This window comes from Manis javanica, chromosome 1, assembly GCF_040802235.1.
Source record: "Manis javanica isolate MJ-LG chromosome 1, MJ_LKY, whole genome shotgun sequence".
Lineage (NCBI taxonomy): Eukaryota > Metazoa > Chordata > Mammalia > Pholidota > Manidae > Manis > Manis javanica.
This window is the reverse complement of record NC_133156.1, coordinates 194,482,178-194,508,124: the sequence shown is the minus strand read 5'-3', so window position 1 is coordinate 194,508,124 and position 25,947 is coordinate 194,482,178. Positions and strand designations below refer to the sequence as shown.

The following is a 25,947-nucleotide window of genomic DNA, read 5'->3' as shown; positions in this document are numbered from 1 at the left end:
AATTTAAAATTTTAAAGTATTAAAAGCAAAATATATTAGAAACAAAAAATGAAAGACATATGGGAAATATATTTTTGACCAATATTTGAGTATATTTGGCTCTAAAAACTTAATAAGAAAAATACCATGTACTTATTTAAACAATGATGAAAGTAATGAACAGAACAGAAAAAATTTGTCCAAGAAATGGATGAAGAAAAATTCACCATTACTAAATAGTAAGAGATACACAGATCAAAACAGTAAGGCAAAGTTTTTAAAGAACTTGTCAAGTTGGAAAAGTCTAAAGTAATAATTTGATGATATTGAAGCTGATGAGGGTGCAGGCACTTGTAGAATGCCAGTGGGAATGTAAATTAAATGGGAGTAGGAGAAGAAATTAAGTTAATGGAAGGGCAATTTGGCAATATATATTAAAAGCCTTTAAAAGACTGCATACTTTCTAAGGTTAGGCTTACTGAAGTATAATTTACAAACAGCAAAATTCACCCTTTCAGATGTACAGTTTGATGTGTTTTGACACATGTATATCATATAACCAGCACTGCAGTCAAGATGCAGAGCATTTCTGTCCTCAGAAGTGCTCTCATTCCCCTCTATAGTCAGTGCCCTTCTCTCACCCCCGGCCCTGGCGATGATTTCTTCTTGTATATTTTCTGCATTTTTAGGAATGTCATGTACTCTTTGTGTCTGGCTTTCTTCACTTAGCATAATGTTTTGAGATATATCTGTGCTGTAATTCATTCCTCTTTAATAGGTAATATTCCATTGAAAACCAGTTTCTTTATCTGTTTACCCCTTGATGGTATTTGTGTTTCCAGTTTTTCACAATTATGAGTACAGTTGCTATAAGCACTCACATACAGTTTTTATATAGGTATATGTTTTAACTTCTTCAGGGTAATTAACTAGGAGTAGAATTTCTGGATCATATGTAAGTGTATGTTTATCCTTAAAAGAAACAGTCAGACTTCAGTGGTTGTAATGTTATATATTCCAGCCAGAAATGTGTGATAATTCCAGTTGTTCTACATCTTGTCACCACTTGGCTTCATTAGTTTTTAAAATTAGCTATTATAGTGGGTGTGTGGTCGTACTTAGTAGTTTTAGTTTGCATCAGTTATTTCTAATGAATAGTGATATCGAGCATCTTTGTGTGTTTTTTGCTACTCATTTATCTTTTTTGGTGATTTGATTGTGCCCATTTTGAAATTGTTTTCTCTTTTTTAAGAAAAGCTTAATGTTTTAAAGAAGGGAACCCTTTGTCAGATATTTCTTTGCACATGTTTTCTGCATCTGTAGCTTATTTTTTCATTCTCTTACCTGTATTTTCCAAAAAGCAGATATTTTCGATTATGATAAAGTCCAATTTATGATTTTTTTTTCCTCTTACGATTTGTGCTGCTTCTCTTCTAAGTCAGGATCACAAAATGTTTTCTCATAAGTTCTGTAGAAAGTTCTGTAGAGCTCTTACATTGAGATTACTGGTCAATTTCAAGTTAATATTTGTAATTCGTGCAAGGTTCTTCTTTCTTTGTATACATATGTGCAGTTGTCCCAGCAGTGAGTGAAGTGTCTTTTCCCCAGTGAACTGCTTTGGCTTCTTTGTCAAGATGAGTTGACCATCTATGAATGAGTCTATTTCTGGATTCTCTCTGTTCTAATCATACAGTCAATATCACGCTGTCTCGATAATTGTATCTTCATAGTCTCGAAATTAGTGTGAGTCTTCCAACTTTGTTCTTCTTTTCAAAATTATTTTGGCTAGTCTAACTGCTTTACAATTCCATATACAATATTTGAGACTCAATTTGTCATTTTATACCAAAACACTTGCTAGGATTTTGATTGATATTTTGTTGAACTATAGATTAATTTGAATAAATTGGTATCTTAATGTTGAATGTTTTTGACTAGCAGCCAAGTTTATTCACTGGGAAAAGAATGACCTTTTTAACACTCATTTTTATTTCTTCCTATTCCATTTCTGTTACAGTACTTTCTGATTTCCATTGTGATTTGCTCTTTGATCCTAGAGTTATTTGGAAGTATGTTATTTAAATTCCAAATATTTGGAGGTCTTCAAATTTCTCTCTGGTGTTAAATCTTTATTTAAATCTGTTGTAGTTAGAAGACTATTCTATGTGATTTTAATTCTTTTGTTTACTGAAAATTATTTATTGCTTGAACATATGGATTAACTTGCCAAATGGTTCATGAGCCCTGGAATACAATGTGTATTCTGTTGTCTGTTTAGGGCAGAGTGTTTAATATCTGTTAGGTCCAGTTGGTTGAGTTGTTGAAATTTTCTGCATCCCTACTGAACATAGTAGGGAAACCTCTAATTATAATTATGGATTTATCTTGTTATTCCTGTCAGGTTTTGTTTCACATATATTGGAATTCTGTGATTAGTTCACATGTGTGGGATTTTTATGTGTTCTCATAAATTCTCTCCTTTATTACTGTAAATAGGAATTTTATTTCTAGTAATATTTCTTACTCCTATATCAACATTGTCCAGTATTAGTATAATCATACCACTTTTCTTTTGACTAGTGCTTGTATTGTATGTCTTTTCCATCCTTTTATTTTAATCTATTTTGTCTGTACAAGTTAAGTCTCTTGGAGACAGTACATTCATTTTGAAGCTTATTTTTAAACTTTGATAAGATTGGTCTACAGTAGCCTAGACTCTATGGACAGTTTATTCCTACTTCTAGGCTATGAAGTTGTGTGATTTCTACTGAATTTCATGTGAGGACTTACTACTCTGGTTGCTCAGACCTTAAACATCTCCCAATTCTGTGTGAAACTTGGGAATTGTTCTTCTCCCTCCTCCCCATTGTTCCTTTGCTCCACATTTTACATTGCAGATAAGACATGAGATCCGTTTACAGATTTTTCTGGACTTATTTTTTTCTGGAGCTCTTCTGAACACCTCTGGTCAAGTTCTTTTGGAACCTCTCTGAACTCAGTCACTGTCTCCTCAGTGCGATTGCTGTACTGCAGTTAGGATTTCCCTACAGTTCCTGCGTTTGGAATCATCATCAGGCAGAAAGCTGGGACATTTGTGGGGCTCACCTAGTCATTATTGATTTTCTCAAGTATCTTAGCCTTGTGCTGCCTGTTAAATTTCCAAAAACATTTGTATCTTTTATCCAGTTTCCCACATGCAGTGTAGTGTAAATCCAGCCATTGTATTCCCTCATTGCCAAAAGCAAACGGGGTCAGTTTTAAAGTTTTTTTTTATTATGCATTTGTCTTCTCCTGTCTTTTGACCATTTTTCTCTCTCTCTTTTTTTTTTTTTGGTTTTTGTTTCCTCAAGTTTGAAGAGTTCTTTAGATATGAAGCTGTTACATATTTTGCAGAATTTTCTGTTTGCCTTTTGTCCTTTGATTATACTTGTGATGTTTTTTATTGCCATGTAGAAGGTGATTTTAAAATTTTTAATGTCATCAAATTTGACTGTCTTTTGTTTACTATGGATATTGAGTCATGGTTAATAACCTGATTCTACAGACTGATTTCATACAAATTTTAATGTGTGGTTTCACTTGGTACATTTAAATCTCTTATTCATTTAGAGTTTACTCTTTTACATAAGAAGAAATATGGGCCCAATTTAATGTTTTTCTAAATGGTTTTTCAGTTTTTCCAACACTGTTTATTAAAAAAAAAAATTTACTTGGATGATAGAAGATGCCACCCTTATCATTTGCTAAATTTATTTGGTAGTCTGTACTTTCTTTTGAATCTTTCTGGTTTATCTATGCTTCATTGCCATATTAGTGTATTAATTTTAGAGGCTTTGTAATGTATTTTAATATCTGGTAAGGCTGGTAGTGCCTTGCAGCTTTTCTTTTCCAGTATTATTCTAGCTATTCTCATTTTTCTATATTCTGTCTAGCTTTGTTTAAAAAATACTTGTTGGCATTTTCATTTGAATTTTGTTACATTTTTTACTTGAGGAAGACCTGACTTCTTTATGTTGTATAGATGTTCTGTTCAACAACAAGGAATGTTTTTGTATTTCATCGTTGTACATCTCTATTTTATGGGGTATTTAAAATTTTTCCTCTTATTAGTTTTGCACATTTCTTGTTATTATGCTGACACCTAAATATTAAACCATTTTTTGAGTGATTGTCAGTACAGTTTTACTCTACCATTTTGTCTTCTAAGTGGTTATTGTTTGTATATATCAAAGTTATTTGTGTGTATGGTTTTCATGCATTCATTATATATTCTGTTAATTTACTGAATTTGAGGTAATTTTAGTAATGATTCTCTAGGATCTTCTTAGGAAACTATCATATATGCAAATTGATAGTTTTCCATCTTTCTCAGTTCTTATATTTCTGATTTGTTTGTATAATTGCATTGCCTACTACATCACTGCCTATAGTGATCAGCAGTGAGGGGAGTGATCATCTTTGCCTTTACCTCATCTTAGTGGACATGCCTTAAATATTATCTCATTAACTGTGACACTGGCTTTAGAACTAAAATGCATCTACAAATGTGTTAATGTATGTGTGAATATGTGCACATGAATGTATGTGTGTTTTTATGGTTGCAATAAGTAAAAAACCATTAATTTCTATACTCATAAATGGATTTTTTTTTATTGAATGGATATTGAATTTTGTCAAAGGCATATTCAGCATGTATGGAAATAATCATGTTTTTCTCAAATCTATTAACATGGCATAATGTATTGTTGTGCTTCTAATATTAAACTGACCTTACTTTCCAGGAATAGATACCACTTTCTTATGGTATATTATTTAATATAGTGGTTGAAGTTTGTTCACTAGTATTTTATGTTGTATTTTCATATTGGTATTTATAAGTGGTATTTGTTTATAATTTTCTGTTTTTGTACTATTTTTATCAGATTTAAGTTATCAACATTCTACTTGCTTCATAAAAAGAATTTGGAAGTTTTACTTCATTTCCTGTGTTCCATAACTATTTATCATATTGGAACTGTTTGGTTTTTTAACATAAACCATCTGGTTCTGCTGCTTTACTGTGATGAAGTTTCTTGTAACTCCCTTTTTTTCCCTGTGGAAATTTCAGCCTTTTATCTCTAATTGGTTCAATTTTAGTAGTTACCCATTTTTGTCTAGTTTTTCATATTTATTTGGTAGTATGCACTACGGACTCTTAGGACTTTTAAATTTCTTCTACTTTAATGGTTGTTCCCTTCTAGTTATTTTTTATTTTATTCTTTCACCCTTTTTTCTGTGTTGATGAAATGGCTAAAGTTTGTTCATTTTTGTTAATTTTTCAACACACTTGGATTTTTAAAATTTATTAATGAGTTAAATTTTTTTCTCTTCTGTCTCATTAACTTCTGATTTTGCCTTTATGTCTTTTCTTGTGCCCTTTTAACTTTACGCTTTTTATCTTTTTCAATTTAGGATCTATTTATTTTATCTTAATTTTTCATATTTTTACATACTTAAGTGTTTTGAGATGTTTTTTCCTCTGGTCACTGCTTTATATCGTACATCACAGATTTTTATACGTAGTGTTTTTATTATCTTTATTTTTTAGAAAATAGATATTTATCCTGCAACAGAAAGTCATGCAATAGAAGGTCTTTTAATTTTCATGCAGAAGACCTTTTAAAAAAATGTTTGTCATTAATGTCTAGATTTGTGACAAGATGGTCAGGTTATTGTTATAATAATTTTACTCTTAGAAATTTTATTATGACTTAAAAAATGGTTACTTTTTATTAGTCCTTCATGTTTACTTGAGAAAAGGTAGTCTCTACTTTCATAATGTGAAATTTAAAAACTGTCCAAAAGATCTACCTTATTGACTATATTATTTATATCATCTCTATTTTTACTTATTACTTACTTTTTGTCCTCTTGATCTGTTTTGTACCAAAAGTGGTCCTTTCAGGGCACTGGGCCCAATTCCAATGTGTATTTGTGGGAGGGGGTTTTCCCACACTTAACATGAAGCAATTCTTAAACAGCAGCAGGGCATCTGAGAATTTGACTCAGTTCTGACACTAGCCCAGAGACAGCATCAAATTCCCAGGTTAAGGGCTCAGTCCTACAAGACTGCCCTCCAGCCCCCATTCCAGACACCAATAATAAGCCCCAGGCAACCTGTGCTTCTTATCGAAAGGTTACAGATTGGAGATTCCAACAGCTTCCCCTTAGGTTCATTTAATGTGGTATAGTAGTTTAGAGAACTCTAGAAAGCACTTATGTTTACCAGTTTAATGAAGGGTACAAGTTAATAGTCAGATGGATACACAGGGCAAGGTCCTAAATGAACTTCTCGTGGAATTTGGGGCCTGGCTCACTGGCACATGGAAGCATTCTGGTTCCCCAAGTGTTTAAGCTTTTTCTGATGGAGAAGCAGGATGCAGACGAGAGCAAAATGCCCTTCTCTTGGGTTTTTGTGAGGGCTTCATTGCGTAGTCATGATTGACTAAGTCATTGGCCTTTGGCTGATTCAACCTCCAACTCCTCTTTGTGCCCTCTCCTCTCTCAGGGGTTGGGAGTTTCCACCCTCCAGCCATTAGGTTGGTCTCCCTGGCAACCAAGCCTCTACCCTTGGGAGGCATCCAAAAGCTACTCTATTAACATAATAGGACACCATTTGACCTTTATGGCTCTGAAGCATTTTCAAGAACTGTTAAGACCAAATATATCTGAGAAACACATATTTGGCCATCTGAATGACCAAATATATATTTCTTATAACTCATTGTTTCTCAAGTGGTATTTAAAAGTTTTCTATTAGTAGTACATTTCTGTCTGTCTCCTTTGACTCAGTTCTGATTTGCTTGTAGTTTCTGTTTTATAAAAATCTTTGCTGTGCTCCATGGTAAATATGCATTATTTATATTTGCTGTGATATGTGTTTTCTTTGATCTTATATTCTTGAAGGGTTTTGTTTTGTGGGGTGGGGAGACTGTTTATGAAAGTTTTTATTTCTGTTGTGATTACCTTGGTATTTATACCTTTAATTTTTTTTTAACAATTCTTGGAATTTTTACGTGGGTACATCCAATAAAATGCACAAATTTTAGTGTACAGCTCGATGAATTTTGACATATGTATGAATTTTGACTTGTGTATGTGTATAGAACATGGAAATTTTATGGCCAGGATTCTTACCTCACCTGATTCTAATGTCACTCATCGTAAATGTATTTAAACTGTTAACTGGTGGAAGAGCCACCAGGAGTGAACGTCAGTCATAGAAGTACCAGCCCAGGGGAGGGTGGGGAGGAAACAGGCAAACGCCTAGAGTAATTGGTTGGGTGTCCTTGAGTCACCACAGAGTTCCTCCCTGTGCTAGGGGTGGGGAAGGAGAGCTGAGAGAGTGGTGGGAGCAGAGAAGCTGAAGAGCTTAGGACATGGAGACAGGAAGCAGGAGGAGGAAGCTGCACAGCCCTGCTGCTAGAGCCCCATGCTGGGGAGCAAGAGTGAGAGCACCAGGGCCAGGAGAGCCTGAGACGGAGGCTGTCTTTGCTGCTTATACACAGCTGGGTGACTGCCATGAGAATAAACTTGGTTTGATTCCCTTTTAAACTCCAACTTTCTGTTGTCTTAATTTGTTCTGAGCGAATTCATAGTGAACGTGCCTGGAGCAGGGAAACACCTTTTCCCAGAGCGACAGTATCCACTTAGGTAACCATCACCAAGATCCAGACATTAAAAATTCTAAAAATATTTTTCTTCACCTCTTGATATGTGTTAAAGATGCTTTTGCCCACTTTTCCCATATTTAATCTTTTCCTATTACCATGGTAGTCTTTTGTGGTATTTTTTTTACCTCCACCTACTACTTATCAACTGTCACTGAACTTAATTTACTTTTTTTTCCCTTACCACTGTCTGTCTCAGTTTTTAGTTGCACTACTTGACTTGTCAGAACATACATTATTTGTATATTCTTCACTTCCCCCAGCCTTGTTTTAGTCTTAGGTATAATTATCTGAGTAAATGCTCACCTTTTTGTCCTTTCTGCTAAAGTAACCCACTTTATTGTTTGGATGAACTGATCTCCTAGTAGAGATTATTCAAGAAGTGCTCTTGGGCACAGCATTCCCTTACATGTGCAAAACTTTTTCAATAGCATTGATGCTTGAAGGATAGCTTGGATGGATTTTAAACACTTAGTTCACACTTACTTTCCTTGAATTTCTTGAAAATACTGATTGTTGCCTTGTTTTGCATGTTGCTTTTAAGAAGTCTGCTTCCATGTTAATTCTCTTTGAGTTCATGTTATTTTCCCTTTCTGCTTTGCTATTTTTAGGATTTTTTTCTTTATTAATAATGTCCAGTAATTTTACCAGGATGCTTTTTAGAGTAGATCATCATGTATCAGTTTTCCTAGATGTCTGCTAGGCCCTTTTGATATATGTTAGGCCTTTTACTTCCAGAGCATTTTCTTGGATTATAGTTTTAAATATTAGTTCTTCCATCATGTATGTTTTGAATAAAAATATGGAGAAAGGAACTTTAGAAATAAGCTCTTTATTGAAGAGAAAAAATGAGTGGAAAAAGAAGTTTGAAGATTAGAGAGGGAAGACATTGTTGAATGATTTGGCAAGACTGAAAGGCAAGAAAAGTTGACATCTGTACAGCTTTTGTTAAAGCAGTAGAGTTGTAAGGACTGAGGTAAAACTGAGAAATAGAGACTAAGTGGTATTGGGGAAGAATAGAAGCCACCTTGGTTAGGCTGGAATAGAAAGGGTCTTGATAGGGATAATAGTCAAAGTAGGTCCTGAAGAGCCAGTTGGGGCCACAGTTGATATTCTGGGGCATTTTCATTTTATTTGAAACAGTTCCATAAATACTGTTCATGCTGGGATCAAACAAAGTTTTTCCTTAAAAATCAGACAGCCTCATTGAGAGTGCAAATAGCTCATTATAGATTATTTAGATTCTTCTCATCTTTTCCCCATATCTTCATTGCATTTTGGCCATTTCTTGATAACTCATCTGATATATTTTGAATTTGGAGTTTTGAAAACTCTCAAAGTGTACACTATTTCCCTTCTTTTTTTGTCATCAACATTTTTGTTTGAAAGAAAAGAAAATTTCAACTTTATCTGTGGAAAAATGTTACTTAAATGTTAAAATCTGGGATTTCTTATGTTTTTCTTTACATTATCTTCATTTTAATAAGATTTTTTCAAAAATCCTATTTTAGGTAAAAGACCAAAGAAAGTGTTTCCATGGTAATATTATATTCAAAAGAAGAGTAAAAAAATCAAGTGTGCTGATTTGGTTTAAGAAATTCTTTGCATTAAAAATTAAAGTTATATTAAGAAATATCTACTTAAAGAAGAGGTGCATCTTCAGGAGAGACAACATAAGTCAATCTCAACTGATATTTTGAACATTTATTGTGTACTAGGCATTGTTACAGTATTTAAATAAAATGTTTTTAAATTAATGTGACTGTGCTAAGTAGACAAATATTATCTTCTTCAAGTACCTAACTTAAGTTTTCCAACTTTTGTTTGAAACCTCACTGACTTTGGGATATAATATGGTGGTGTACAATTGATTACTGGAACATTAGTCGTATGGGTGCTGATGCAGTATTTAGAAAATGAATTTTTCTTTCTGTTTTTGTTACTTTACAATGGTATTACTAGAAATGATACTGAGTGGTTTTTGTTTTTTTTTTGCCATTGAGTATCACCCATTTGGCTGTATCTCCCAATGTCACTAGGAAAGAAAGTTGAAACAATTTAACTAAAATCAGAATTTGTACACCTCCTTTTGGCTTTTTATTTCAATGACACAGATGCTCTCTTCACATATGAGAGGTACCCCTTTGTTGATAAGAAGCACATTGTTTTTATACACACCCGTTTGTATCTCTGCTTTTACATGAAGTCTTTCCTGACTTCCTTTAGCTTCAGATGTGTGTATTAAACATGAGTACTCACGTCTTACTGGTCTTGTGCTGACTTATGTTCTGAGCTAGAATGAACTCTTGGAGGCTTATAGGTAGGTATACCTCTCTTCCTTCTTTTGTATTCCTCGCAGCACCTAGGTTAGTGTTCCTTCTGTAATAACCCTTCAAGAAATACTTCGATTTCTCAGGAGGTGAGGGCCTGTCTTGATGCAATACCAATCATCTCACTTAGTGCCCAGAGTACTTGATATTTGAGCTCTTTGACCCTATTTGTGCTCCATGAGTTTCTGTTCCAAAGCTGCTTGCTGAGTTAAAGAGGAAGTCCCCTCATATGTGGAGAAGAACAGTTCTTCATGTCAATATCTGAAGTGAAAAGTATGAGTTAGAAAACTTGTGATTTTTAAAGATACCTAGTTTGACTACTGAGAGTTGGGCTGGACTGTAAGTCAGCAGACAAGGTTCCAGACCTGGCTCTGACATTGAGTAGAGCTGAGCTTTCAGCAACTGAATGAACCTGTATGGACTTTGAGCTTTCAAGTCTATAAAATGCGGGACTTTGACTAAGTGATCTCAAAAGTTCCTCTAGCTCTAAAATTCTGTGATTCTCTGAAAACGTGTTTTCCAAGTACTTAACACTCAGTGCAGAATGTAATGTTTCTTATAATTTTTCCAAAGCATCTTGCCTATTGTTACATAACTAAGGAAGTTAAAAAGTTTAAATCTAGAAAAAATGTAATGATCTGGAGACAGAAATTATAGCATCTGACCTGTATCTGGTAGCAAAATACTTACTTTCAGATTCCCTAGGATATGCATAGGGTAGGGCCATAAGCCTCATTAAAAATGCTCGTGTACTGTTTGCTAGAGGGAATTCTAACATAAGTCATTTATCAATTACAGTTACTTATAAGACATAGTGTGAATATGTTTGTAAGAATTTTGCATGGTGTGTGCACATAATATTGTTATCATTTAGAAGTAGCATTTCCTTTGTTGGACAAATATAAAATTTAGACCTGTTAACATACCTCTCTATTTCATTATCTCCAGAGTAGTGTTGTATGTCTACTACATAATGATATCATAATATTGATGATATCAAAATATTACTGCATGATACATCTAGTAAGGCTTCTTTAAAGTATTTTGATATCACATGGATAGAGTCATACTGTAGCTTAAATAACATGGTGGTGTTTATAATCACTTATAACATGTAATAACATGCATGTTATTTTCTTCTTAGGCTCTCCTATAATTTTTAGTTGAGCAAAGAGTCTTTGAAAATCTGTTCCCATGATTTTAGTTATTTGAACTTTTAAAATTTTATGATTTTTACATTAATATAATTTTTAAAACACTCTTACACTGAATTTTTTTTGTCTCAGTGTAATTATTTGTCATATGAATATGTTGTTTTTGAGATTTAATAGCTTGTAGTTATCTGGTATTCATAGGTCTGTTTTACAAACTTGCTATTTTGGGATTCTTGCAGTGTGATTTTTCAAATAAAAATAAAGTTAGCCCCAAATTTTATTTCCATCTAATATTCTAATATAATGTGTTAATAGTATTGTTTTATTACATTCTAATTTACCACATTACTTTAAAATTGTTTAATCAAATGTATTTTTAGCTCTGTTATCTGATACTTAATATTATTAAAGTTTTTCTTTTTATCAAGTGTATGTAAAGATGTCTGACTTTAAATCAGATTAGATTCATATAAAAGGAAAAATTTTTATTTGAAAATACTATGCAAACAACAGCCATGTGAATATGGACTACTAGAATCTTTCAAATTGGAGGATGGTGATGGGTGGAAAATAATTAAGAAAACAGCATAATAATTATAATTTAGAAGCCATGGTCTCCATATTTTAATTAATATTTTGTGATGCTTATTTCCTAGAGCTGAGACTCTTTGAAAAGCATTTCAAACATACTGACTAATAGAGAAGTCCAAACCTATCTCTCCTTGACTTAAAAATTAACATTTTGAAAATGGGTATATCTATTTTTTTGGCTGAAAAGTTTTTTTTTTAAATGTGTAAATATCATGACATTTTTACCTTTGTATACTTAAGTACATATGCATTCCAAAAAAACAAGAACAATTCACCACATATCAGAATGCCATTACTACACTTAACAAAATCAACATCTTTCCTTAATATCAGGCACAGTTTTATCACTTTCTTTTGTATTGTAAAATTCATGAGAAAATGGGAATACAATTATATTCTAATTGTACTTAAGCTGTCTTGTCATTTAAAAAAAAAATTATTGCAGTAGACTTTTCTGCCATAGCTTCCATTTCCATAAGTTGAGTAGCCTAGATCATGTGATCTCTTTGGCCCCTTTTAGTTCTCATAGTCTCCGACTTCCTGGATAGAACTGGTTGTGAGTGACAGTCTGACTTAGGAAACTACTGGTACAGATCTGGATGAGCATTATTTCTCTTATTAAATGTCCATCAGGAGAGTGAGTTTCTAGTCTTATAAACAGGAAAACAGGACTGCATTTTATTCACTGATGTATATCCAGCAGCTGGCACAGGGTATAGCATACAGCAAGCACTCAATAAAAAAGTAATGAGTGAACCATGAGTAATTGAATAGGTTAGTGAATAAATGAATCAATTAATTAGTCATTCAGTGTTTAGTAATAACAGATATAGCCAAGTAGAGCTGGATACAATATAGCCAAGTACAGCAACTAAGCCATTTATACATTTCTTAAGTTCCTTTTAGGAGAAATATATCCACTGTGTGAAGAGATGTTTACTACTTATGATAGCCATTATGACTGCTTTCTTATAGGTAGAACTCTGTCAGCATATTTAAAGAGAAACTGAGAATGGGGGCTGCTATGCATTGGATTTTATTCCCTCAAGTGATGGTAAAGTCCCAAACCCCAGTATCTGAATGTGACCTTATTTGGAAAGAGGGCATTTTAAAGATGAGGTCACCAGGGAATGTCCTGATCTAGTGTGATTGGTGGTCTTACAAAAGGGGAAATTTGGACATAGAGATTGAACATGTATTAGAAGAAAAATGATGTGAAGAGCCAGGGAGAGAATGCTTCTACAAGCCCAGAACACCTTAGACTACAGGAAGCTAGGATAAAGGCCTGGAATAGATTCTCATAGACCTCAGAAGGTACCAACTCTGTCAACACCTTGATCTCAGATTTCTGTCTCCAAAGCTGTGAGAGAATACATTTCTATTGTTTAAGCCACTGTTTGTAGTACTTTGTTCTAGCAGCCATCCAGAACTAACACAGAGACCTAGACATAAATCTTTGGGTAGAGATTGAGATAATAAACTTTCCAAATAATTTTAATAAAGATCTCTGGATAATGTTGTATTCCATCTAAGTTGCTAATACTTTACTATGATTACCAGTAGATTTTGGCCATATGTGAGCTTTGGGCAATGAGATAGGGAAAGAAAAAAGAAAGGGGCAAAAGTTAATAACAGAGATCAGAAAGAAGTATTTTCTTTTATTGTGCCTAGAACCACTCCACATGAAGCCAGATCAATTAGTGTTTCTACAAGATTTATTCATATACATAGTATGTCTAAACAGTTGGTTCTTGAACATATGTAGTGAGTTATCCACTTTGTGATACATTCTACTTGTTTATTCTGGGGCTAAATATCTTTGTTAAGGATCAGGAATAAGATATAAAAATAGGGTATTTACCTTCTCCTAATCCTAGGCAAAAGATTTAATAGAAGAAGATGGCAACTATTTTTAATACTTTCCATTATGTTGGGGAATCAGTGTTGAATAGTTAAGGGTTAATAGCTAATAGTTCAGCTCTGGAATTAGTCCCTGGCTTTGAATTCTGACTCTACCTCTTATAAGCTCTGTGTTTCTTAGCTGTGTTATTTTAATCTCTGTGCTTTCATTTCCACATCTAAAAATAAGGGTAATAGTACTGCCCGCAAAGAGGAATTATAAGGATCAAATGATTTAAACATGTGAAAGGCTTAGGCCAATATCAGGCACCATAATAAGAATTCAGTAAGTAATAGTTAGAGATTATTTTTATTATTGTTATGCTTATGACAAAAGTATTTTATGCTTTTTCTACCAAATAATTGTTTAGATTTATGAAAAGAAACATACAATGTTCTGGTTAGATGTTAAGAGAATGGTAACAAATTGGGTTTAATGGGTGTAGGTCTCCCCAGGTACATAATTTGATGATAGGTGCCCCTCAAGTTGAAGAGTACAGTACTTTCAGGGTCTGTTTTTTATATAAGGGAAAAAGTGTTCACATTATAGAAATGCATATTCTCTGTAGAATATGATAGTCTATTTAACAAATTTATTCCCAAGAGAGTTTTGATGCTCTTGAAAAATTAGTGTTTGTCTATAACCAATACAAGTTTGAGTGCCTGCTGAGTTCCACTGGTCATATTATTTCTATTTCTGAAAGCCAGATGCATATGTGACTAAAGAACTCTTTATGACCAAAATATTTGAGCATCCTGATTCACAAAGAGCTATATATAGTTTTTGTGTATTTTTCCAGTTAATATGGGGAAATGGCATTTTTGAATTCTGAATCAACTCACTGAGCTATATAAATTGGTTGTGTTAATGGGTAACCCTTTTTAGGGGCTGTTAAAAAAAAAAAGCCAAGGCTGTGCATGTAAGATTGGCATTACTGCTGGCAACCTCACACACTGTCTTTGAAGTCAGAAGAATTTGTAGTTAATGTGGAACAGGGAGGCTACTTTGAATATTGGTTAGCTGTGTTTTTTTGTAGACATAGCTTACATGTGTGTGGTGAACCTGATTATGACATTGTAGCAGTGACAGTCAAATTATATCAGCTAACTTTGTGGAATATCTGTTGTTTGCAGATATACCAAGCTCTGAGAATACTTACCAACATGTTGAAAAGTCTTAAGTTCAGATTTTATTTAGACAAAGAGGAAGATACAGTAAATGGGATGCAATTCAGATTATTCTCTTCCATTGCCTATTTATTTTAAGGACAGACATGATTATGTCCTTTGATACCACATTGGAAATTAGAGGGGGTATTGTAGGTTCATTCATGAAATGCTTGAGAACTTGCGTCAAAAGGACAAATTGGAAATAGAGTATAATAGGAAAGATTTTCTTTTGTAGATAAAGTCATTTTTAGAAAAGAAGCAGTTGCTGAGGTGTATTATGTTTAGTACACATGGTGTGGGGGATCACGGGGAGAACAGTGTAGCACAAAGAAGGCACATAGTAGATCTGTGGCATCTTGCTGCACTGATGGACAGTGACTGCATTGGGGTGTGGGTGGGGACTTGATAATATGGGTCAATATAGTAACCACATTGTTTTTTCATGTGAAACCTTCATAAGGGTGTATATCAATCATACCTTAATAAAAAATTTAAAAAAAAAAGAAGCAGTTGCTAGCCTGTGAACTATTAAGGGTATTTTCCCCAAAAGTCTGGAAGCATATTAAGCCACAATTGACTTATGACCTATTGATCAAATAGGCTTTCACATATTGCTAAAAGAACTGGGTTGGAATAGAAAAGCAGGTGATGGGGTTAGAATGCTAATATCATTTAGAACACACCAAATATCTTTCAGTATTTTATTTTGATGCTTGAATTTATGGCGCCATTTAGGGATTCATAGACTGGGGCCTGATGTAGCAGTAGATGGAGCAAAAGGACAATACGAGGCACAGGTTTTCTGCTGTTTCTTCATATAATAACCCCATGGGTGTGTCTCTAAGTCTCTTACTCTCAATGAATATTAAATATAAAGAAAGAAGGATAAAAGTCTAGATTTGAAATATGAGTAGGTAGGTAGTTTTGAGATCTAGAAGGGAAAAGAAATTTCAACATATAAAGAGGATTTTTTTAAGAATAAGTGCATGTTGCATCCCTCAGAAAACAAACTGCAGACCTTTTACAACTCACTAAGAGATAAAGAAGTCAAACTATATTTTTGAAAAATATACCTTCACGCTTATTCTAATAAACATGATGTTTCAAATTATTTTTATTATTATTTTAAAATATGCATTATTTTAAAAGATGCATTTAGAAGCCATGCATTATTTTTAAAAGATGCATTATTTTGTCTAGGCTGAATAGTGGTGATGCACATGTGTCATTGGTGGCATTTTGTTACTGGCAAAAACAAGGTAGGGAAATTGAGGAGGAACAAAAAAGTACTGTCTAATAAAAGAAAAAAACCCACAGATTTATATCAAAACTTAGTAGCATCTATGAGGCTACATAATCGGTTGTTAACAGATGTGAATGATTTTTGTGAACATAAACATGCTGCTTACATGCTTCATTCCCTTTTTGGTATATAGTGATTATTATTAATCAGTAAGCATTAGTTTATTGTAAAGATTTTCACATTACAGTATCTTGTTGAAAGAATAGGAAAATATTATACCCTATTCAAATAAGATAAATGGTAGCCCTTTTTTTCATGAGAGCCTTTAGAGTTGCTGAATAAGTATATATATCCTTGCTAAAGTTGCAGAAGTGTTCTCTAAGTTGCTATTTTAAAAGTCATGAATAATGACTATCTTCCTTGATAGTATAATTTTCATCAGTCTTTGATAATGAGAGCTTAACAGACACATTTCTTGCTACAACAGGGTGTGCTAATTAAAAGAATGTAATTGTATAAAACAGTGTAAATTATGATAAGGTATTAGATTGTATAACAATAAAAATTTAAGTTCTTGAAAAATGAATCTCCTTTTTGGGGCTCTATATACATCTTTTTTCTAATGTGAATCTGCACATTGGAAGTAAAGTAGTGTGTGACTTAATGGGTGATCACATCCCAGTGGGCAGTGACATTTGTTCACATTAGCATCTTGCTTCTCTCTTTCAGCTGCATAATCTCTTGCATCCCTTCTCTAGCTGACATTTTCCTGTCTGTCATATCAGGTGTTGAGAAACATTACCATTTGAGCCAGACTGGCTGCTCGGTGACTAGGACTCCTGGTTGCTCAAGGAGCAGAAAGGCAGCAGATTTAAATCTTGATGGGGAAGAGATCCTTTACATTTTCCATCAACTGAGTCTGTCACTTAGTCCTGTAAAAAGTGGAAGAACCAGGAACTGGTTGGATTAGGGTGTTAGCCACCAATCAACCCATTTGCTTTTGGTACAAAAATGAATAAATCATTTTCTTTCCAAGCCTCCTCTTCCTCCTCCTATTCTCTTTTCTGTGTTTATTGAATCCTCACTTGCTCAGCCAGCCACAGCATTTTCAGTTATCTTTGACTCTCTCAAACCTCATATCCAATAATTGTGGCTTCTGCTTTGTCTGCCTTTTGTTCAGTGCCCTGGTCCCACCTCCCATTGCCTTTTTAAGGCCTGGACTATTATATTTTCTTAAACAGACTCGCTCTGTCCGTTTCCTTGTTATGATACTGCTGGCACTGATAACATTGTTCCTTGCCAAAAAAACCTTTGGTGACTCTATTTGCATATAAAACTCATGTCCCAGCTTCTCAGCATGGTTCTCAAAGATTTCTGCAAATGTCTGCAAACCAGTTTTTCTAGCTTGTGTTATATCCAGTAACCTTTCTACTCCCAATACACACTGACCCCAGGCCCTGGTTTGCCTTCTTGTGTTCTTTCTCCCTTTCTCTATTTTTGGAAATTTTAGATATTTTTCAAAGCCCAGCTCAAAGATTTGTTTCTTTCTCTGAGTCCCCCAATTGCAAATAACCTCCTCTTGTTCTAAAATATTATTAAATTTAAATCTAGTTTACTTTTCTCAGAGTCCGTGTTATCTCTAGACCTGTTGATGTGCTTAAGTCATCACTCCTTCCTCTTTGTGGGACATACGGAAAAAAAAAAATCAGCCTCTTGGTTAGACTGACTTAGGTTCAAATCTCAACTTTGCCAGTTACTATAAGTTACTTATTTTGCACAGAGTACCTGATTTTACTCATCTTTTTTTCTCATTATCAAGATACTGTAAAATAACTTCCTCTTAGTGTCATGAGGGTTAAATGATTTGACTTCTGTAAAGCACTTAGTGCTTTTACATAGCACATATTCATAAATATTTGTTATTTTTTTTCTTGTTAAAATTATGATTCTCAGTAGTTTATCATGCTTGGTACTCAGGTATCTATTGAAAAGAATTTACTTCATTTTTTCCAATTATTACCATCAAGTGAAATCAATAAAAATGTATTTAAACCTACTGTATAGGAGGCCTTAGAGTAGGCACTGTCATGGATACAGAAATGTATATAACATTATTTATCCTGGCCCATTGTCCCCTAGGAGTTTTCAGCCTATAAATGTGGAGCCAAGGCAAAAATAAAAGAAAAGCTAAATAACTTTATGCATTTTAAAATAGTAAATCCATGTGAACACAAATGAAAACCCAGTAAGTTGCCTTGTGGTTAAAAGGGTTACATACCAAAATAGGATTCAAATAGGAAGGGTGAGTCCAGGAGGTGCAGCAGGAAGTAAAAAAGAGCACTTGGGTATCCCTGGAGGGGTGCTGAACTGAAGACAAAGGCCCTTCCGATGCAATTCACTGCAAAGAAGAGTTAACCACAGGATGTACTCTAATCATTAGTTTCACCCATCTATTTGGAAAAATAAAGCAGTGGTAAGAGCATACAAGCAACAGGAAGCAAAGGAGATGGGAAGTAAAGGTTTAAGTGCAGAACTTGAGAATGTGGCATATTATGGGTACATATCTGCCTAGACAAAATAAGTTGATTTTTGAGACTGGCCTGTTTTGTATAGGAAAGTTGTGTTTTTCATGGTCATCAGAGCCCAATTTGTTTTTTATCTTCATTTGTTCAGCGCTTTTAATCAAGGCCATAATTTACTGACCACCTGTGTCAAATACAGTTCTGAGAGAGGCAGATACTAACACAGAATTAGGAACACAAGGGTTTTTATTGGAGGATGGGAGTATATTACCTATAAGAGATAGAAGAGGAAGCAGGATTGAACAAGGAAAGCTTTCAGTGTGGGATGTTACGTGACACCTATGAAAGGAAAAGGGACAAGAAGGATTAGGCAGAGAGCTCAGACTATGAAACAATTCTGATGAAGTCAACCACCAGAGCAAAGAGTGCCCACTAAAGAGTCTCCAATTGAATTTTTTTAAAAAAGTAACTATTTACTGAATGACTGCAGTATCCTCATCATGATCATCTTTGGCAGGGGCTGCCCAAGAGTGTGGCCTCGGCTCAAAACTGTGGCAGTTCCTAATGGTCCTGCTACTGGAGGTTGTCTGCTTATTACCCTCCTCACAGGTGAAAGGCTAGTTCTTTTCTTAATGAGATTGCACCTCAATGGCTGCCATACTACCTTTTCAATAAAAACTATTAAAATTGAAAGTCCATGAAAGCATCAGTTCAGATTAGGTGGTTTTATGGGGGAAGGCAGCTCTAAGTAGAAGCTGGACTTAGTGAATGTTGGGTGACTTGCATTATTTGGGCTTATCTTTTTTTTTTTAATCTGTTAAATGTGGATAATGACATCTTCCCTACTTATCACATGGAGTTGTAAAAATAATAATATTAAACTGAGAACCATGTGGAAATGTAAGAGGCAGTACAGTATAATAGAAAAATCTATGAAATTAAAGGAAGGCAGACAGGGCTGTCCTTTCACTCATGGAGAAAGGAAATGGTTACTAAACTCAGAAATGTTATAAAAAATAATTTAAAATGCATTAGGGAGCTAGTTATTTAATGTTTGCTATGTCTAGCATTATTACAATGAAAATAATTGCCCCATACCTGAACCTGGTGATCTTGATTTTCCTACTATGTGCTTGTCTAAAACTAGAGATATTATGTATGTATTTCTACTTAAAATGAACAATATTAACTAGTTATTGTTAATTTCACAGAAAAAGAAAATATTTTTAAAAGTTAACGGTAACCAAATTTTACTTTAGATTAAGGGGTGGTAAACTTTTTCTGTAAAGTAAGTATTTTAGGCTTTTATGAGTACTGTGGGCCATATATATAGGTCTTTGTTGCATACCCTATTTCTTTCCTTTCCATCCTTTCTTTCTTTTATTATAATCCTATTAAAATATAAAAATTATTCTTAGCTCAAGGGCACACAAATATAGGACCTAGACTGCAAACCCTACTGTAGGTTTAGTTCTGCTTAAACTTTTTACTTCAACATTTCAGAAATGGAAGAACCCAAAATTCCACATAGTATGAAAAAAGAGAGAATAGGCTTTGATTTCGTATCAGTGCAGGTTTGAATAGTGTTTCTTTTATCAGCTCTGTGACTTGGGCAAGTTACTTAACTAGGAATACTTAATTTCTTCATATGTAAAATGAGACCAGTGCTCTCTGGCTGGGTCATTGCCTGGATTTAATGAAATAATTTGTGAAAGGTACTTTGCCCAGTGATATCATGTAATTAGAACCTCAACAAATGTTATTTCCTTTCCTCCTTTACTATCTTGTGTGATAACATTACCCAGCTTTTTTTTCTTTCTTTGAATTATTCTAACAAAATTCTAGACTGTATTTCTACCAAGTTATCTCACTTGGACCTAATTGTGTCAAATTAATTTGTTGACATTTTGATTGCTTGAGATAAATTATTGACTTTACTTCCTCTTACATCAGATCTCTACCTACCAAATGCAATCACTCCTAAATTTCTTCAGTAGAGCCCCACAATCTATAATTTAAAAATATATATTGATAATTGTTAGTGGTAAAACTTTCATGAGAATTTTAGAGAATTTATCGAATATAAATATTTTGAACCATATGCTACAAGATAAAATCCAAACAGAAAAAAGGTTTATATTTGGGATGGTGATGGATAGTTGCTCATTTTAGTACTTTGTTCAGTAGCCTTTTCCTGTTATTTTACTGTTAATCACAACTCTCTATTAAGACCATCAGTTATACACCTAGTATCACAGCACTTAATATATAAAGTATTTATGAACAGATCTTAAAGGAGAAATAGGCAACAGTATAATAGTAGGGGCTTCAACATCCTACTTTCAACAATGGATAGATCATCCAGGGAGAAAATCAGTGAGGGAACATTGGACTTAAACTTGATGTTTTGGACCAGATGGACCTAACAGACATATACAAAATATTCCATCAAACATCAGCAGAATACACATTCTTCTCAAGTGCACAAGGAACATTCTCTAGGCTAGATCATCTGTTAGGTCACAGAACAAGTCTTAGTAAATTTAAAAAGTTTGGAACCATATCAAAATCTTTTCTAATCACTGTGGTATAAAACTAAAAAATCAGTTACTGGAAGAAAACTGGAAAATTCACAGAGAGAGTTTAAACAACATCCTCCTGAATAATTAATTGGCCAAAGAAGAAATCAAATGGGAAACAAAAATACCTCAGACAAGTGAAAAAAAGGAAACGCAACATACAAAAACTTATGGGCTACAGCAAAAAAAAAAAAAAACAGTTCTAAGAGGGAAGTGTATAAATACATTTTAAAAGAAAAATCTCAAATAACTTAACTTTATACCTAAGGGAACTAGATAAAAGAACAAAGCACAAAGATAGTAGAAGGAAAAAAATTAATTTCAGAGCAGAAGTAAATGAAAAGAGACTTAAAAAAATTGAAAAGATCACTTAAACCAAGCTGCTTTTTTGAAAAGATGAGCAAAATTGATAAACCTTTAACTAGCTAAGAAAAAGAGAGAAGACTCAAATAAAGGAAATCAGAAAAAGGAGACATTGACACTGATAACACAGAAATACTAAGAATTATAAGAAAATATTATTAACAGTTATAGACCAACAAATTAGATAACCTGGAAGAAATGGATACATTGCTGGAAGCATTCAACCTACCAAGATTGAGTCTTGAAGAAATATATAATCTGAACAGACCAATTAGCAGAAAGGAGATTTAACCAATAATCTTAAACCTTCCAACAAAGGAAAGTCCAGGACCAGATGTCTCGACTCATGAATTCTACCAAACATTTAAAGAGGAATTAAAACCAGTCCTTTTCAAACCCTTCCGAAAAAACATGAGAGTGTGAACATTTCTGTTTTTTTTTTTTAAGAGGCCAGCATTACCATGGTACCAAAGCCAGACAACAACACTACAGGAAAATAAAATCACAGGCTAATATCCTTGATGACCACACATGCATAAATCCCCAACAAAATGTTTGCAAACCAATTTCATCAGTATATTAAAAGGATAATGCATCATGCTCAAAGAAGGCAAAGATAGTTCAACATAGGCAGATCAGATAGTGTGATTCACAATAGCAAATGAAGGCAAAGAATCATATGATCACAAATAGATGCAGAGGAAGCATTTCATAATATTCAACATCCTTTCATGATTAAAAAATCTCAAAAAATGTGTAGAAAGGCCTCTAATGTAAAAAAGGCCAATTATGACAAGCCCCATCCAACATCATAACAGTGAAAAGGTGAAAGCTTTTCCTCTAAGATTAAGAACAAAATAAGGATGCCCATATTCACCATTTTTACTCAGTATAGTACTGGAGGTCTTACCCAGGGCAATTAGGCAAGAAAAATAAATAAAAGTCATCCAAATCAGAAAGGAAGAAGTAAAATTGTCTGCTTGTGGATGACATATAGAGAAAAACCTAGAGACTCCATCAAAAATTCATTTGGTAAAGTTGCAAGATACAAAATCAACATACAAAGATCAGTTGCATATGATTTTACTTATAGACACTGAGAAGTGACTGACAGTTACCATGTGGGGAGTTTGGGGTGGGTGGATGGTGAGGGAGATAAAACAGAACAAAAATTCTCAATCATAATATAAGTTGGTTACACAGATGGTAGTACAGCATTGAGAATATAGCCAATGATTCTGTAACATCTTCCTCTGTTGACAGATAGTAACTGCCCTAGTGGGGATGAGGATTTAATAATATGTGTAACTGTTAAGCAATTGTGTTGTATACTTGAAACCAATATAAGATCAATGATACCTCAATAAAAAAATAGGCTTCATTTTAAAAAATCAATTGCATTTCCATACACTAACAAGGTGCTATTGAGAAGAGAAGTTAAGAAAACAGCCCCACAGTAGCTTCAAAAAGAATAAAATATTTAGGAATAAATTTAGCCAAGAACATGAAAGATCTCTACTGAAAACCATGAAACACTAATAAATGAAACTGAAGAAGATACAAGTAAATGGAAAGATATTGCATGGTCATGGACTGTTAGAATTAATATTGTTTAAAAGCCCATACTGTCCAAAGCACTCTGTAAATTCCAAGGCAATCTGGATCAAAATTCCAATGGTATTTTTCATAGAAATAGGAAAGCAATCCTAAAATTTGTATGGAACCACAGAAGATGCTGAATAACCAAAGCAATTCTAAGAAAGAACAAAGCTGGAGGCATTATACTCCTGATTTCAAACTATACCACAAAACTATAGTAATCAAAACAGTATGGCATTGGCATGAAAACAGACACACAGACCTATAGAACAGACCAGAGACCAGAGAAATAAGCCTATGCATATACATTCTATAGATTTTTAACAAAGTAGCTCATAATATACATGGAGAAAGGATAGTCTTTTCAATAAATGGTGTTGGGCCGACTGGATGTCCACATGGAAAAGAATGAAACTGGACCCCTTTCTCACATAACTCAAAATGGATTAAATACTGAAAGTAAGACTTGAAAACATAAAACTCCTAGAAGAAAACATAGGGAAAAGCTCCTGACTTTGGTCTTGGAAATGATTTTTTAATTTGACATCAAAAACAAAGGCAACTAAAGCAAATAAGTAAGTGGAGCTGTATCAAAATAAAAATGATCTGCACAGCAAAGGAAACCACCAACAAATTGATTAGACAACTTACAAAATGGGAAAGAACATTTGCAAACCACATAACCAATCAAACCTTGAGCTCACTTATGACCAAGAAGGTCTTAGCATTCCCCTCAGCTTGTCTGAATTTTAGACATGTTTCTTCTTGACCCTATGTCCTACCTTTTTAAAGAGCATTTACCTAAGAAAACTTGAAATGGTAAATTCTTTCTCAGCTGCCTTGAGATATAAGTCTTCTCCCAGCCTCTTGCCAGTTTTACAACCCAGGAGTGTCTCTCAGGGATCTCAAGCAGCTTGGAGTCATCCCTTAAAAAATGTAATCAAGAAAGATTGTGCCTCTATCCTCTGAGTCCCTGAGGGAGGGTAGAAATCTAAGCACCAATTAGCAAACATAGATAACCTAGTCACATTGACCAATCTCCCTTAATATCTACCAGTATTTTTCTCTATTCAACCCAGCACTTAAAAACTTTCCCACTTCTTGTTTTAGTAGAGTTCATTCTTTTTACCCTGTTAACCATAGTCTCACTCCTCTATTGCAGTAGCCTTTAATAAATTCTTATCTATTTAACTTGTCCAGTGCATTTTTCTTTGACAGTGATTGAGAGCTATCTGGAGTCAGACTTGGCTCCATTTTACTACACAAGTCACGTATTTTAGTTTTCACATGACTAAAATGGAGATAATGATATCTACCTACATGGTTTTTGTGAGGATGGCATAGGTCAATGAATGTTAAGCTGTTAGCTTGCTGTTTGGTGCATTATTAGGTACTCCATAAATTTTTGGTCTTTTTTTTTTTGCTAATGACTACATAAAATGACTCTTAATAGCTTTTAAAAAATAAAAGTTATTCATGTATTTAAATTATTTCCATTTGTTTAATTATCAATATTACATTTGGGGAGTATCTGTTTTGCAAAGGGAAGTCTATTTAGTACTTTAAAAAAAATAAAAATGCATCAAAAATGGTGAAAGGATGCAAACCTGTTATGCATTGGATCCTGAGGTAAAGTTACTTATAGGGCAGAGGGAGGCTGTGTTGAGAAACAGCATCTGTGGGAAAGAGAGACAAAACTGAAATGTATTTTCAGATATGGTAGCAAGCTTTATTCTCCAACAAGTAAAGAAAGCTCTGTGCTGTTTATAGTTTAAATTTCAAAATATCTCCTACTTAGGTTACCTTAAAACTAGAAGCTTTAACTAAAATTGAAATACTAAATCTTTTAATAGATAGTATATTTTAAAATACAAGTTGTATTGCAATACTCTCTTATCTTGAATCTACATCATGAAATTTTGTCTCAGTCCCTCAAATGTAAAGAAACACATGCGGAACAATACATTTTATAATTGAGACTGCTTTCTTTTTGTGGGAAGCATGGTAACATATACTTGGGAATTACTATATTCTAAATAACCTAAGTAGAATAAATGTCTAATCATAACAGTTCTCTATTCAGTCTATGCTGTATCTTAAAACAACTTCTGCCCCCCTTTTCTTTCTCCAAAAGTAATCTGAGAAAAATTGACTTGCTGACTTTTAACAGTCTGTATTCTTCTGGGGGGACCCTGCTGGCATTTCTGACTGACTTACAAAGATAAAGTAATGATATGGATCCATCAGAAAAGCCAAAAGTACTGTACTGATAGGCCATTCTTAAATACAGTATGATGGTGATTTCTATTTGGTTGGTTTTAAGAGTCATTACCTCATACAGTCTGTTCACTGTTTGTGTATTTCCTGTTAATGTAGATTCCTGTAACACTAGGTTTATATTTTTAGAGTGTTTGCTCTCATTTCCTATCACTGCTTGAAACTTCTATGTTACAGGGAGGGATTACAAGAAAAGGCTGACCTTATAAGCTATATGAATATAGATAAAAAGACATATTGTGGTTTATGATGTTTAGATGCCCACCTGGAGGGAAGGCAATTTAGGAGCAAAATAAAAAAGACTAAAAATTTTAAGTCAACTCAGAAACAAGATATGCCTATGATGAAGAAAGGATTTAAGTTGGAAAGTTAGTTGTTATGGCCCCCCAGTTGTATATATTTTATCCTGAGGCACCATTTGGTTTAAAAAAATGAAGATCTGAGGCTGTTCTTAACCTATCAGTTTCTTTAGACTTAATTATAAAGGCTATATTTTCAGAGGACAAAAACGTTATTCATTTGTTCATGTGTT

The 25,947-nt window shown here is 33.8% G+C and overlaps 2 protein-coding genes across 6 annotated transcripts in view; one reads left to right on the top strand and one right to left on the bottom strand.

Annotated features, from left to right (window-relative positions):
* The window catches only part of FANCL (FA complementation group L), a 171,234-nt gene that overhangs the window by 29,730 nt on the left and 115,557 nt on the right, over window positions 1–25,947 (bottom strand). For 3 of the 4 annotated variants that reach the window (XM_073212889.1, XM_073212874.1, XM_037020448.2), the window contains one exon: window positions 11,132–24,814. The gene's annotated coding sequence lies outside the window, so the exon portion shown is untranslated. Of the gene's footprint in view, window positions 1–11,131; window positions 24,815–25,947 lie in introns of those variants that run through there. The other variant, XR_012121174.1, reaches the window with a different exon arrangement.
* VRK2 (VRK serine/threonine kinase 2) overlaps window positions 1–25,947 on the top strand; it is a 99,698-nt gene that overhangs the window by 33,774 nt on the left and 39,977 nt on the right. The window lies entirely within an intron of this gene.